This window comes from Carassius carassius, chromosome 18, assembly GCF_963082965.1.
Source record: "Carassius carassius chromosome 18, fCarCar2.1, whole genome shotgun sequence".
NCBI lineage: Eukaryota > Metazoa > Chordata > Actinopteri > Cypriniformes > Cyprinidae > Carassius > Carassius carassius.
In genome coordinates this window covers 6415717-6428266 of record NC_081772.1, presented here as the reverse complement: position 1 = coordinate 6428266, position 12550 = coordinate 6415717, and positions in this window count along the sequence as shown.

Sequence of the window (12550 nt, the reverse complement as noted above, 5' to 3'; positions counted from 1 at the left end):
CAGAGCGGACGCCCCCCAGGGCGGAATGGAAGACCACCACGTCCGTGTGGTCAGAACGGAAGCCCCCCAGGGCGGAGCAGAGGACCACCATGTCCTCGTGGTCAGAGCGGAAGCCCCCCAGGGCGGAGCGGAGGACCACCACGTCCTCGTGGTCGACGCCAGAGTCCCCCAGGGCGGAGCGGATGACCACCACCCCCCTGTGGTCGATGCCGGAGTCCAACTGGCCCGAGCAGCAGCCCACCCAGTGACTTGACTTGACTCTGAACGTCCAACGGTGACCCGCCCTGACTCTGGAAGGTCATCAGTGACTGGCCCTGACTCTGGAGAGTCCACTGGGACCTGACTCGACTCTGGACGGTCAACAGGAACTAGCCCTGACTCTAGACCGGTCTTGGGCACCGAATCGGGAACGGCATCGGGCACCGCCTCGGCCTCGGGAACGGCATCGGGCACCGCCTCGGCCTCCGGAACAGCATCGGGCACCGCCTCGCCCTCCGGAACCGCATCGGCATCGGGCACCGCCTCGGCCTCCGGAACAGCCTCGGCATCGGGCACCGCCTCGGCATCGGGCACCGCCTCGGCCTCGGGCACCGCCTCGGCCTCCGGAACAGCATCGGCCTCCGGAACAGCATCGGCCTCCGGAACAGCATCGGGCACCGCCTCGGCCTCCGGAACAGCATCGGGCACCGCCTCGGCCTCCGGAACAGCATCGAGCACCGCCTCGGCATCGGGCACCGCCTCGGCCTCCGGAACAGTATCGTCTGTCACGATCGGTGTTACAAAGAAACACGGAGAGATCCAAATGCAGGTATGCGGTTTATTTAGGGGCAATCCAAAAAGCATAAACAGTCCAGGCAGGGTCAAAACCAGAATATCCAAACAACATGAAAACAGACAATAACACACGGCAAGGGCAAGACTACGGAAAGCATGAAACATACACAAGGACTCCGTGACACAGACTCAGACAGACCGGGTATAAATACACAAAAGGATGATGGGGAAACAGGAGACAGGTGGGGAACAATAAATTACCTAAACAAGGAGGAAGGTGACCAAATAAGGAGACAGGAAGTGATAAGGTGACAGACACCGTGAGAAAGGAGGACATCTAGTGGAAACCCAGGGACACAACCCAGACACTGTGACAATATATATATATATATATATATATATATATATATATATATATATATATATATATATATATATATATATATATATATATATATATATATATATATATATATATATATTACTTATTATATTAGTAAATATTGTCATTGCCATTCATATTTTCATTACCTAAAGCTTAATCAAAGTAAATTATTTTATTATATAAATTTTGCAGTAACATTCATGTTTACAAATTTGTTAATAGACCAACTGCATTTTCGTTTTTCATTTAAAACCTGCATGATTCTTATAATTTTTGTGGAGGAAGGGCATTGAGCCTAAGGGTAATTGCTTATGGAGCACGAAGGCTGGGCCTCCTACACAAGGTGGGGCTTTGTATTCAGATTAGATGAGGGCAAAATACAGGTGTTTGTTGTAATGCATTCTGCCATAAAATAAACAAATGCAGTCACAAGCAGAATTGCACAAGTTAAACTAGCTATACAGTCAAAGCCGTGAAACAGATCATATTTACCACCTGGAGAAAAAGCAAAAACACACACACTCAGAAACAGAAGCCGAGCCTTTAGGCTGTCCGTGACCATCCACTAGTTCAAGCCAGCAAAGCACTCAGTCGGTCTAAAACGCATGAATACACACACGTTAAATTGAAATGCACACACACACACACACACACACACACACACATATATGGTCAAACAAAAGCTTGCACACACACTAACAGGCAGGTACTAGTCAAAGCCCTCAAGCACCATCTGTGATGATGCAGTCTCTTTCTATTCTGAGTGAATTGATTCTGTCCTGTGGCTATGATTTCATAATGAAAACCTCAGTAACAAGGCTGTTTTTTTGTTGTTGTTGTTTGTTTGTTTTTTTACGGATTCTGATTAGTTATTCTTAAAATATGAATGTAAGTCTTTTCGAGGCCTGCACCTCTGGACACCATTACTTTTCATTTGAGCTACTGCATAGTTCCTGATATCTTACCTTTACAATATTATATACAACATTTAGTCTACATCCCTTCTGATTTATTAATTTCTACTGAGACAGTTACAGTGACTATTTTAACTATTTTACCCCCATAATCTCATTTTAATGCTCTGAGACACAATTAAAAACATCTCAACGTTAAAACATGCTAAACATAAAAATTTGGGAGACATACATATAAATAAATAAACAACAATAACAACTATAATAATATTTATAAAGATTGTTTACTATTATCATTATCATCATCATTATTAACTATTTATTTAATAATAATAATAATTAACATGTTTATTTTTTATTTTATAAATAATATTTTTTGAAAAACTATTGAATTATGATGATGATTTATTTTGTTAATATAAAATTTTTAAACTATTAAATTATTATCATCATTATTGTTGTTGTTGGTGTACTAGTCCAAATTGGTTTTGTCATTTTACTTTCTATTATAAGGCTGAAATGGGAGTCAATGATGACTGATCAGACATTGTATGGAGATTATAAAAGTCATACAGCTGGCAAGGTGCTGATGGGTGAGGACAGGCAGGCGGGACAGGATAATGTCACATGTTCAGGCAAAGGGAGGGGCTTTTGGCCGGTCACAGCTGAGCCTGGAGGGGGAAGGGCCCCCTAGGGATGCTAGATGGAGGGACGATAATTACACTCTGGAAGATGTGGAGGAAATCAAATGAATGGACCTGCTTGCATTTGAAATGACCTTTGTCACAGAAGAGCAGCTGTCACTTAAAATGGGTCTGTGGCCATCTTGCCATTCTTCGGACTGGCTTGATGGTGTTCCCGAAGTAGATAAGCGGTTATGTCACTATTTTAAAAAAGACAATACAATGTTTCAAAGAGCTTGGAAGAATAAAGAATGAGGTTTTAGGATTATGCATTGTTTATCTCAAAGAACACAGAATGCAAATAATGCTCTAAAATGCTCTTAACTAACAGGTGATTAAGCATAAAAAAAAAGGCATCAAAGGGATCAAACCCCAACCATGTCGAACTGTGCTTTCAGCACCATTATAACTGGACAGCAAGGTTTTGGTATCCTTCAATTAATATAATGGAGCTGGGTAAAATTTACAGTTAATGATGAATAAATATTAATAAATATAAATGTATTTTCATGAATGAGTAAAAAAAAAAAAGAATATTACACATGCTTAAAAGACTGATCTTGTATAAACCCATTTGTTTAAACTAATTTAATCCAGAGTATCATAAACAATGTTAATTTCAATTCTAGTTTTAATTACTTTAAATTTAAAATCTTTTTCATTTCAATTTTTAAAGTCATAAATCCCTACATAGCTGTGTATTTATATATAATTTTTATTTTTTTATTTTTTGCCGCTTGCAAATAATAAAATGGGTAAAAAAATCAGTTAAAAATCAGTTAAGAATGAATAAATATTGCATATATTTTACAAGCAATATAATAAATAAATAATAAATAAATAAATCAGGATTTGTTTGAAATCAGTGAAAATCTTACATTTTACAGAATTATTGATCTAATGAAAGCATTCAAAATTAAAATGCATACAATCATCAAAAAAGTTTCAACACATTTAGAAACAAGAACTACTGGGAAATGGTGTTTAAAAATTAAAGAGCACAGAATTATCCAGAAGGTTTCAACACCTATAGAAACAAGAATTTTGACTCCAAAGTGCTAATATTTTTAGTATGTAGTGAGTCAGACAAATTAAGCCATGCTATGATGTTTCAAATATAAAATCTCTCTAACATAAACAAGAGAAAACCACAAACAAGAGTAAACCACTAATGCTACAAATGTTAAATATCAAGGCAATGTCCAAGAGCTTATCATTCAGAAGATCCCTCAGTCCGTCAAAGTCACAATGATTAGACTCTACAACACTTCACTCCCATACTACTTGGAATCCTCTTTTAAATTAGTTGATAACAAACATTTATTATGGGTTGACTTATATGAATTATGATTTAGTAGATGGGTAAACTCAGTGGGAGCAGCTCACTATAGCCCTGAACTATTTTGCTATTGTTTATCCAGACTGAAATTGCTTAAACTGCACTTGTTTTATTTGTTTCAGAGTTTGTGTATAATGATATTTCTAGGGGGCAAAGCATAACAGTCCTGGCATAACCCGTAATAAATTACACTCCAGATGGTCATCTGTCTCTTTGCAGTGGCATGAGCCGTCCCTCCTAATGGTGACATCTGGGCAGACCTACAGAGGGTTGTATGGTGAGACGAGTTCAATTGTACACTTGTGATAAATAGACTGTAAAAACCTGGTCCGTATCCAAAACGCCTATTATATGTTGACAAATAATGTCATGTTTAATTATTGCATGCATTTGTGGAGCTCATTTCCCCAGCGTGGCTTTAGTCTTTGTGTGGCATTCAATATAAAATAATTATCTACTTATTATATACTTGGATTTACTGATTACATATTGATGCTTCACTCAATTCTGGTAATTTAAGTGTAATTCTGACATGAAGAATGTTAAAATAAATAGAAGAAATGTTAGTGAAAAATAAAATATAATGTTATAATAATAATAATAATAATAATAAATGTTATTGATAAATTTTAGAAAAAATGTAATAATCATCATCATCAACATCTTTATTGCACAATTTAAAATGTAATACCAAAAATTACAAATAAAATAAAATAAAAATATAAATGGCAAGAAAATGTAGATTTTACCTTTGAAGCAGTTTTGAATTCAACTCTATTTTAATTTGTTAAAATGCATAAACATTCTCAATTAAATTTTTGCTACATACTGTACAGTACATAGTAACAAACTGTCTTGTTGTATAATAACTTGCATGATTATCGTCTGCTTGACCAGATGATGGCAGTATTGTGCTACAACTGTGGATCAACATAATTGTGGGCAAAAAATAGGTGCATGCCCTATACCTTGACTTTATATGAGCTCTGTGTGTCAGCTGATGTTCCTATAGACTGTAAAAGATGCCATTAAACAATAAAACACTATAAAATCAAAATGAACCTCTTCATACTTCAACAAGACAATGGCTTTAGTTTGAAGTCATAAACAAGGTATATACTGGAAGATTCTGCTCAGCGTGTTATATTTGAGGGTCACAAGAATACTATTATTTGTGACTTGCTAACAAAATTGACTGCAGTCTCTGGAAGAGAAAAGACTGTCAAGGGTGGCCCAGTAATAAAAGAGGAGAGTGTAATGAGCTAAACTGCTACTTCATATCAGTGTAACCTTCAACTCTAGATCACCTCTGGAGAAAATGATGGCTCAATGCAGATCTGACCATGTGGAATAAGCCAACAGTATTGTGCTCTGGTATGTTCAGAGAGGTCATGCTCTTGTCTGGTTGTGCTGACAGTTAAATTGGTGATTTGAGACATCTGAAACTTCAACAAAGCAATTTATGTAGAAGTTTTCATATTCTTTAAATGCCACAGAGCCATTAAAGAACTGCAGAAATATCAGTATATATCAATTGGTTTTGCTTCATAACCAAGATTTAATATTGGATGTGGTGACCAACACAACATTAAAATTGTTTATCATACAAAATCACAACAAAATTGTTCAAGCAAACACTCAGATACAGCATATTAATATTTTAAATACATTTAATATCTATTATGTACTGTTTTATATTCAAAGTACATTCAAACTGCATGATTTATGAAAACTTTTCTCTTTTCAGCATTCCTTACAAGCCACATTCTGAGTCAGACAGATTCCTTTTTGCTCAGCTTTGCATTGTTGCACATTGTATTGTATTTTGTTGTCTAGGCAGCATCTCCGAAGGTCCAATGAAGACTTTAGTGTTTCATTCTTTGCCAGAATTCCTTTCTGCAATCACAAGCATAAAATCAGGGTGAGTCTTGCATGGGCATCAGCTGACACTGATGTCACGCCCAAAGTGAAAGGCCATTTTCAGCAGAGACACCGGCCTGTTATCATCTCTCAAAGACATGAGAACAAGCAGCTTAGGATTCAATAAAGTTTGAAACCCTACTGCTGCCTTTATATGGGGTAATAAAGACAAAATTCCACTTAGGCATGATACTAAAGGAAAGTTGGCTGTGCTCCCCTCCCTCTTCCACCCAGCCTCATTTTGGAAGAGAATTACACAATCATTAGGCTTTCCCCCAAAATGTCTCATTTTGCCTGCTCGGTGTCTTTCATATTAGCAGTACCACACAGCCCAGAGCTAACAACTACTCACAGTAAATAAATAAAACCTTGCAACACACTAGCAAACACCTAAAACTCTTTAGCATTGTTTTTTTTACAATTTAATATTGATTTAATGTTATATTTATAACACTCTGTTAAAGTGATCTACATACATTAAAGTGAAATACATACATATATATATATATATATATATATATACATATACATGTATATACACACACACAAAAGATATAAACTCAGAATTCCAAGATATAAAATCAAAATTTTGAGACAAAATGCCAAAATTGTAAAATATCAACTTTGCGAGAATAAAAGTCAGGATTAATTTCTCACTATTCAGACTTTTTTTCTTAGAATCAAGAGAGAGAGAGAGAACAGAATTGTGAGCTGTAACTTCAGAATTGTCTTACTTAAGTTTATATCTCCCAATTCTTACTTGTTTCCTCTCAGAACTATGAGATAAAATTGTGAGATAAAAAGTCATAATAACATTCTGTGGTGAAAACAGGCTTCCATAATACATTTATATTATTAATGGCACAAACAATTATACACATTCTTGTATGCCAAATGTCAAATTCTCTTCAGTCCATCAGTCAATGTCTAAACATAATTAAAACATAGCATGAAGATATAACACATAGGTGCCAGTTAATCCTGATCCAACAAGCAATGCATTCTTAAGTTCAATCAATCAGTTGCTCTTGAAAGCCATGAGACTGCGGCTATAAGGGCCAGACCATTGAACAGACCAGGTACTGTGCCTACTTAGCCTTTCTAAGCACAATACCAAGTTAGCAAGACAATGCATTCCACAAACGGAAGTTACACTGCATTCACTGTTCCTCAGTATTCAAACAGAAAGTAACTTTTCCCAGGACACATATTTGTGGTTTTAACAGCCATTTCAATGTGAGTCTGAATGCAAACTTCTGCATTGTGCCTGACAAAAGAGCTCACTTCTAAAGAGGAGAGAGGAAGTGGCTCACGACATTCAATGCTGAGTGTGCACACACAAAAAGTCACATTTTCATGCCACAATTTACAGTTTGGACAAAATCAAAACCTTTGTCATCATTCACTTTATTTATTGAACTCAGTGGCAAAACTACTAGTATAATTTGTGATTTATGTGTTGCTAGAATGGAAAGCTAAACTTTTCCTCTGCAAAGAAAGGTTTAGTGTTAGATGATCTGATTTTAACAGCACCATGAGATTAAACAGGACAGAGACTCAGCTAGTTCCCTTGAGCTCTTCCTCTTGTGAAAGTCTTGCTGTAGTCTTCATTTATTAACACAAGCCACCTGTCCTTGTGTTCTTCAACATACAGTATGTGTGTAAAAATGTGAATGAAGCACCTTTTTACAGAATTTACTAGTGGATGATAAAATAAACATAGTATAGAACCCAACTGCAATCTGCAATCAGAATTTCACATTATATGTTTAATGAAATGTTCTGTAAATGTAGGTTGCCAAGAGTCTTCACATTCCTATGATCCACTACTGCAGTTTGCACAAGCAAAACAGTCAATAAGAAACATATTTTAAAAACAGAAACTTTACATTATATTACAGTGTGGACTGCATGCATAATAGTTGGTTTGATAAGAAAGGAAGTGTAAAACTAATAGCAAAGTGTTAGTGAAGGACTTCAATTTGTAGCATTTGTCAATCACTCATAGGAGAACTTTGCTGGAAAGAAAATACTTAGATCATATCTTCAGATTTGACAAATATTCCAAACTTGAAAATAAATATATTTTGCTACTAAAGAGGAGGTGTAAAATGTTACATGCGAGATTCTGGGAACACACTGGTCACTTGCAGGAATACAGTGAATCACTTTCTTCCCATTGCTATGTTGATTTCACACTTGTGCTGTGTCCCAATTCAAGTATGATCTATATTCTATAATATCCATATAACATTATGCAAGACAAAAAACACAAATTATAGCACTAAAACAGTAAGCCAGTTCTGAGAAATGCAAGGTTGAAGCTGCCACAGCATTTATAAATATATGAATCTAAAAGCTAATTAATTTGAATTAGCCTATTCCTTACACTCAAATGTAATTATAGGCTGAGTAATTGCAAGGTATACATTTTTATCAGTTCATGCATTCGCTGGGAACCAAACCCTTGACATTGGTGTTGCTATTGCGGTGATAGACTGTTTGAGCAATTTCAGAACATAGCGTAAGTATGCAAACTGAGATGTAGTCAAAACCTTTTGAGCACATTGTATTTATGTAAACAGATGGCTGCAGAGATGACATATTTTCATAGGCTAAAACCTGTTATCATTTTAGCTCTTCTGGTTACATTGTGAGTTTTCTGAATGGGTTTTTTGATGAAAGCCTGAAATAAGGTGTGCAGTTAACACAAGCTCAAGATATTTTTTTAACTATATGTCACAAAACACACCATTAGTAACCCGTTTTTTCTTCTTCTTTTTTATGTCTTTACTTGCTTTTTGCAATAACAAGTGGGTAAATTGGACTACAAGGTTGTCAGGAACATAAACGTAATCATTTTGTTCATTAGCACACTCTTGCAAACTATTCTAGCTCAAACTTTAAGGGAAAATGTTTTTATTTTAATTTTGTATTATTTTTTTATATATATAAAGACGTCTGTGGCATAGTTAAATTATAGCCTACAGTTAGCTTTTTACTTCTGATCAGAGATGTATAAAGTACTAGAGACCCAGACTTGAGTAAAAGTACAAGTGCTCTATCAAAAAAATGACTTGAGTAGAAGTTGAAGTGCTCTTTAAGCACCACACTTAAGTAGAAGTACTAAAGTATTCAACATTTTTTGTACTTAAGTATTGCAAGTAGTCTATTTGAAAAGTTTGAACATATTGTTTTTACTATTTCAAATGATTAACCTAAAAGACAATCACAATTCCTTTGACTGTAACTTTTTGTAAACAAAAAACAGATTAAAGGGTTAGTTCGCCCAATTTGCAAAATTATGTCATTAATAACTTACCCTCATGTTGTTTCAAACCCGTAAGACCTCCGTTTATTTTTGGAACACAGTTTAAGATATTTTAGATTTAGTCCGAGAGCTCTCAGTCCCTCCATTGAAGCTGTGTGTATGGTATACTGTCCATGTCCAGAAAGGTAAGAAAAACATTATCAAAGTAGTCCATGTGACATCAGAGGGTCAGTTGGAATTTTTTGAAGCATCGAAAATACATTTTGGTCCAAAAATAGCAAAAACTACGACTTTATTCAGCATTGTCTTCTCTTCCGTGTCTGTTGTGAGAGAGAGTTCAAAACAAAGCAGCTGGATATCCGGTTCGCGAACGAATCATTCAGTTCACCAAATCGAACTGAATAGTTTTAAACGGTTAGCGTCTCCAATACTCATTAATCCACAAATGACTTAAGCTGTTAACTTGTTTAATGTGGCTGACACTCCCTCTGAGTTCAAACAAACCATTATCCCGGAGTAATTTATTTACTCAAACAGTACACTGACTGAACTGCTGTGAAGAGAGAACTGAAGATGAACACCAAGCCGAGACAGATAACGAACAACAGACTGACTCGTTCACGAGTCAAGAACACTGATATATGTATATATATATAACATATTATAGATCAGTGGTCAAGAACCATTTCTGTCAGACGTGTCCGATTCGAGAACCGAGGAGCTGATGATACTGCGCATGTGTGATTCAGCGTGAAAGCAAACCGACACACAGAGCATCTGAACCGAACTGATTCTTTTGGTGATTGATTCTGAACTGATTCTGTGCTAATGTTATGAGCCCAAACCGAAGGCTTGCAGTCAACGCCAATGACGCCATTACGTCGAGCGCAAAAGAACAGTGAACTGTTTTCTTCAACTGGTTTATTGAATCGAACTGTCAGAAAGAACTACTGGTGATCCGAAAACCGATGCAACCTGTTCTTGACTCGTGAAAGAGTCATTATCTGGCTCTGCTCAGTGTTCATCTCTCTCTTCACAGCAGTTCAGTCAGCACGCGCAGTCTTCTTGATTCGCTCAATGATGTGCCAGCTTCATCAAACCTGCCATCTACAGTTCTGGCAGTGGTAATGTGGGTTTGTAATGGAATGATTCGTAACATTTTTATAATTGTAACGAGTAACGATGCAGCACAAAAAGAAAATATCGGAGTAAAAGTATTAAACTCATCGAAAATATGTACTGAAGTAAAAGTGGAAGTAGGAGAAAAAAATAATACTCTAGTAAAGTACAGATACTGCCTTTTAGTACTACTTAAGTAGTGAAGTAGTTCTACTTCGTTACTATACATCTCTGCTTCTGGTTATTGTTTTTAAGCTTCAGAATTTATGAACGTTGTGTAAGTGTGAACAAACTGTGTTAGCATTATAATCTGTTGGTCACAAGAGCTAGTTTTCTGCAATAAGCCAAAAGTCAATGGAAAAATGGGAACCAGGGTGATGTGAACTTCCTGGTTGGTCTACTGTATAAAAATGGATCATCACTGCAGCGTCAGGACTAGCATGTAAATAAATACTGCTTTAAAAATTCTGAAACTTAAATATCTAAATAAAATGAAGAAAACACATTTGATTTTGAACTAAACTACATCAAAAAAGGGTCAAGATCTTTGTAATAATTTCTGTACTGAATTTAATCAACTGGTATGTAATCCCTGCCTCAACTCATTAAATTAACCAGCAATATTCAATGAATTCCAATTCTCTGGGGGCTGCCATGGTTACACAATCACCACAGTAATCCACAGCTTAAATAGTGCAGTAGGTTAAGAAGGCCCATCAAAGCAATAGTTTGAAGACTGAACAGGCTCTGATGAGGGTTTGTCCAAGCGTAATGAGGCCCTGTAATCAGTGTCGGGCTGACCTATGCCGTCTCTAGCATTGACCTTCCCTGTTACAGCTCTTTAACATATAAAGTAGACGAAGGACTGCCCGCCGAGCTGAATATATGTGACAGCAATAACTAGCTAATCGGCCGGTGAGTAATCTGTTATGATTAGGCCCTTGGGTTTCATATGTTTACAGCAAAGGACATTTCCCGGTAAAAGGAGATTTGTAGTAGTAAACAATGCATTCTGGAACAATTCCCAAAACCGCTATTTTTGCTAGATTAAAAAAAAAAATAGAAAATAAGGGTCATACTACAAAATGTCTTGAAATGAAATAAAATAAAATAATATAAAATGACCCAGAATTTGAGATAACCCCTGGATATGCATCAACCCCACAACAAAACAAAACAAAACACTGAACTGAACTGAACTGATCCTAGCATTTTAAACAGAGCCTGTCCGCTGTCACATTACCATAATATTTTTAAAATAAAATAAAACCAGCACAATGTCTTTTGCTCACCAGTCCAAGAAGAGAGCCAAAGCTCTCTGAGATTTATGTGGCTGCCAAACTCTGGCCCACCTCGGCACAGCCTTGTGTGGCCCATGCTTAAAAAAAGCCATCCCTCCTTCAGTGCTGCCAGTGTGGCAGGGCAAATATTGACCCATCCCTGTTACATATGAGTCTCTATTGGGAACTCTGAAGAACACAGTTGGCAGAGCACTGATGAATGCTGATTAAAGCATCTCAGCCAGTCGTTAAAATAACCTGCCAGAGTTACCACGGTGCCCCTTTATCTCTGTGTCAAATTTCTAGCTCCACAATTCTTTCCACAAAGCATTGTTGGTCATCAAAGGCAGTGTAGCACTTGAATGCCAATGACCACATGAAGAGGGGGGTCAAGACAAAAGAACTAGACAACATTTCATAAGACCCTCAGTGGAGGCAGAGAGCAGTGAGGGGTCTGAATTTGTATGGGGCCTCTGAATGGGGAACAGGGATGGAGATTTAGACTGGATTTCATGCAAGGTTTTTTTTTTTTTAGGTTAACAGGTTATAACTAAAGTAATATCTTAAAGAATGACAAATTATATCAGGTAGAAATAACAAGCTTTCAACATATGCTTCTAGGTTTAAAATGACAGAAAAAGGCACAAAACTGTTTCTTGTTCATATTTAGCAGCAGATTGCAGATTTAGCCACAGGTACAATTTTATACAAACAAAGGGTCTATAGAAAATTATGCATTTGAGCAATTACAGACTGAATCAAGTATAAAATGCATTAAAATCATTTAAAATAATAATAATATTAAATAATAAATAATAATAAATAATAATAAAGTTTTTAAAGTGCCTTAAAATCAGTATCAGTT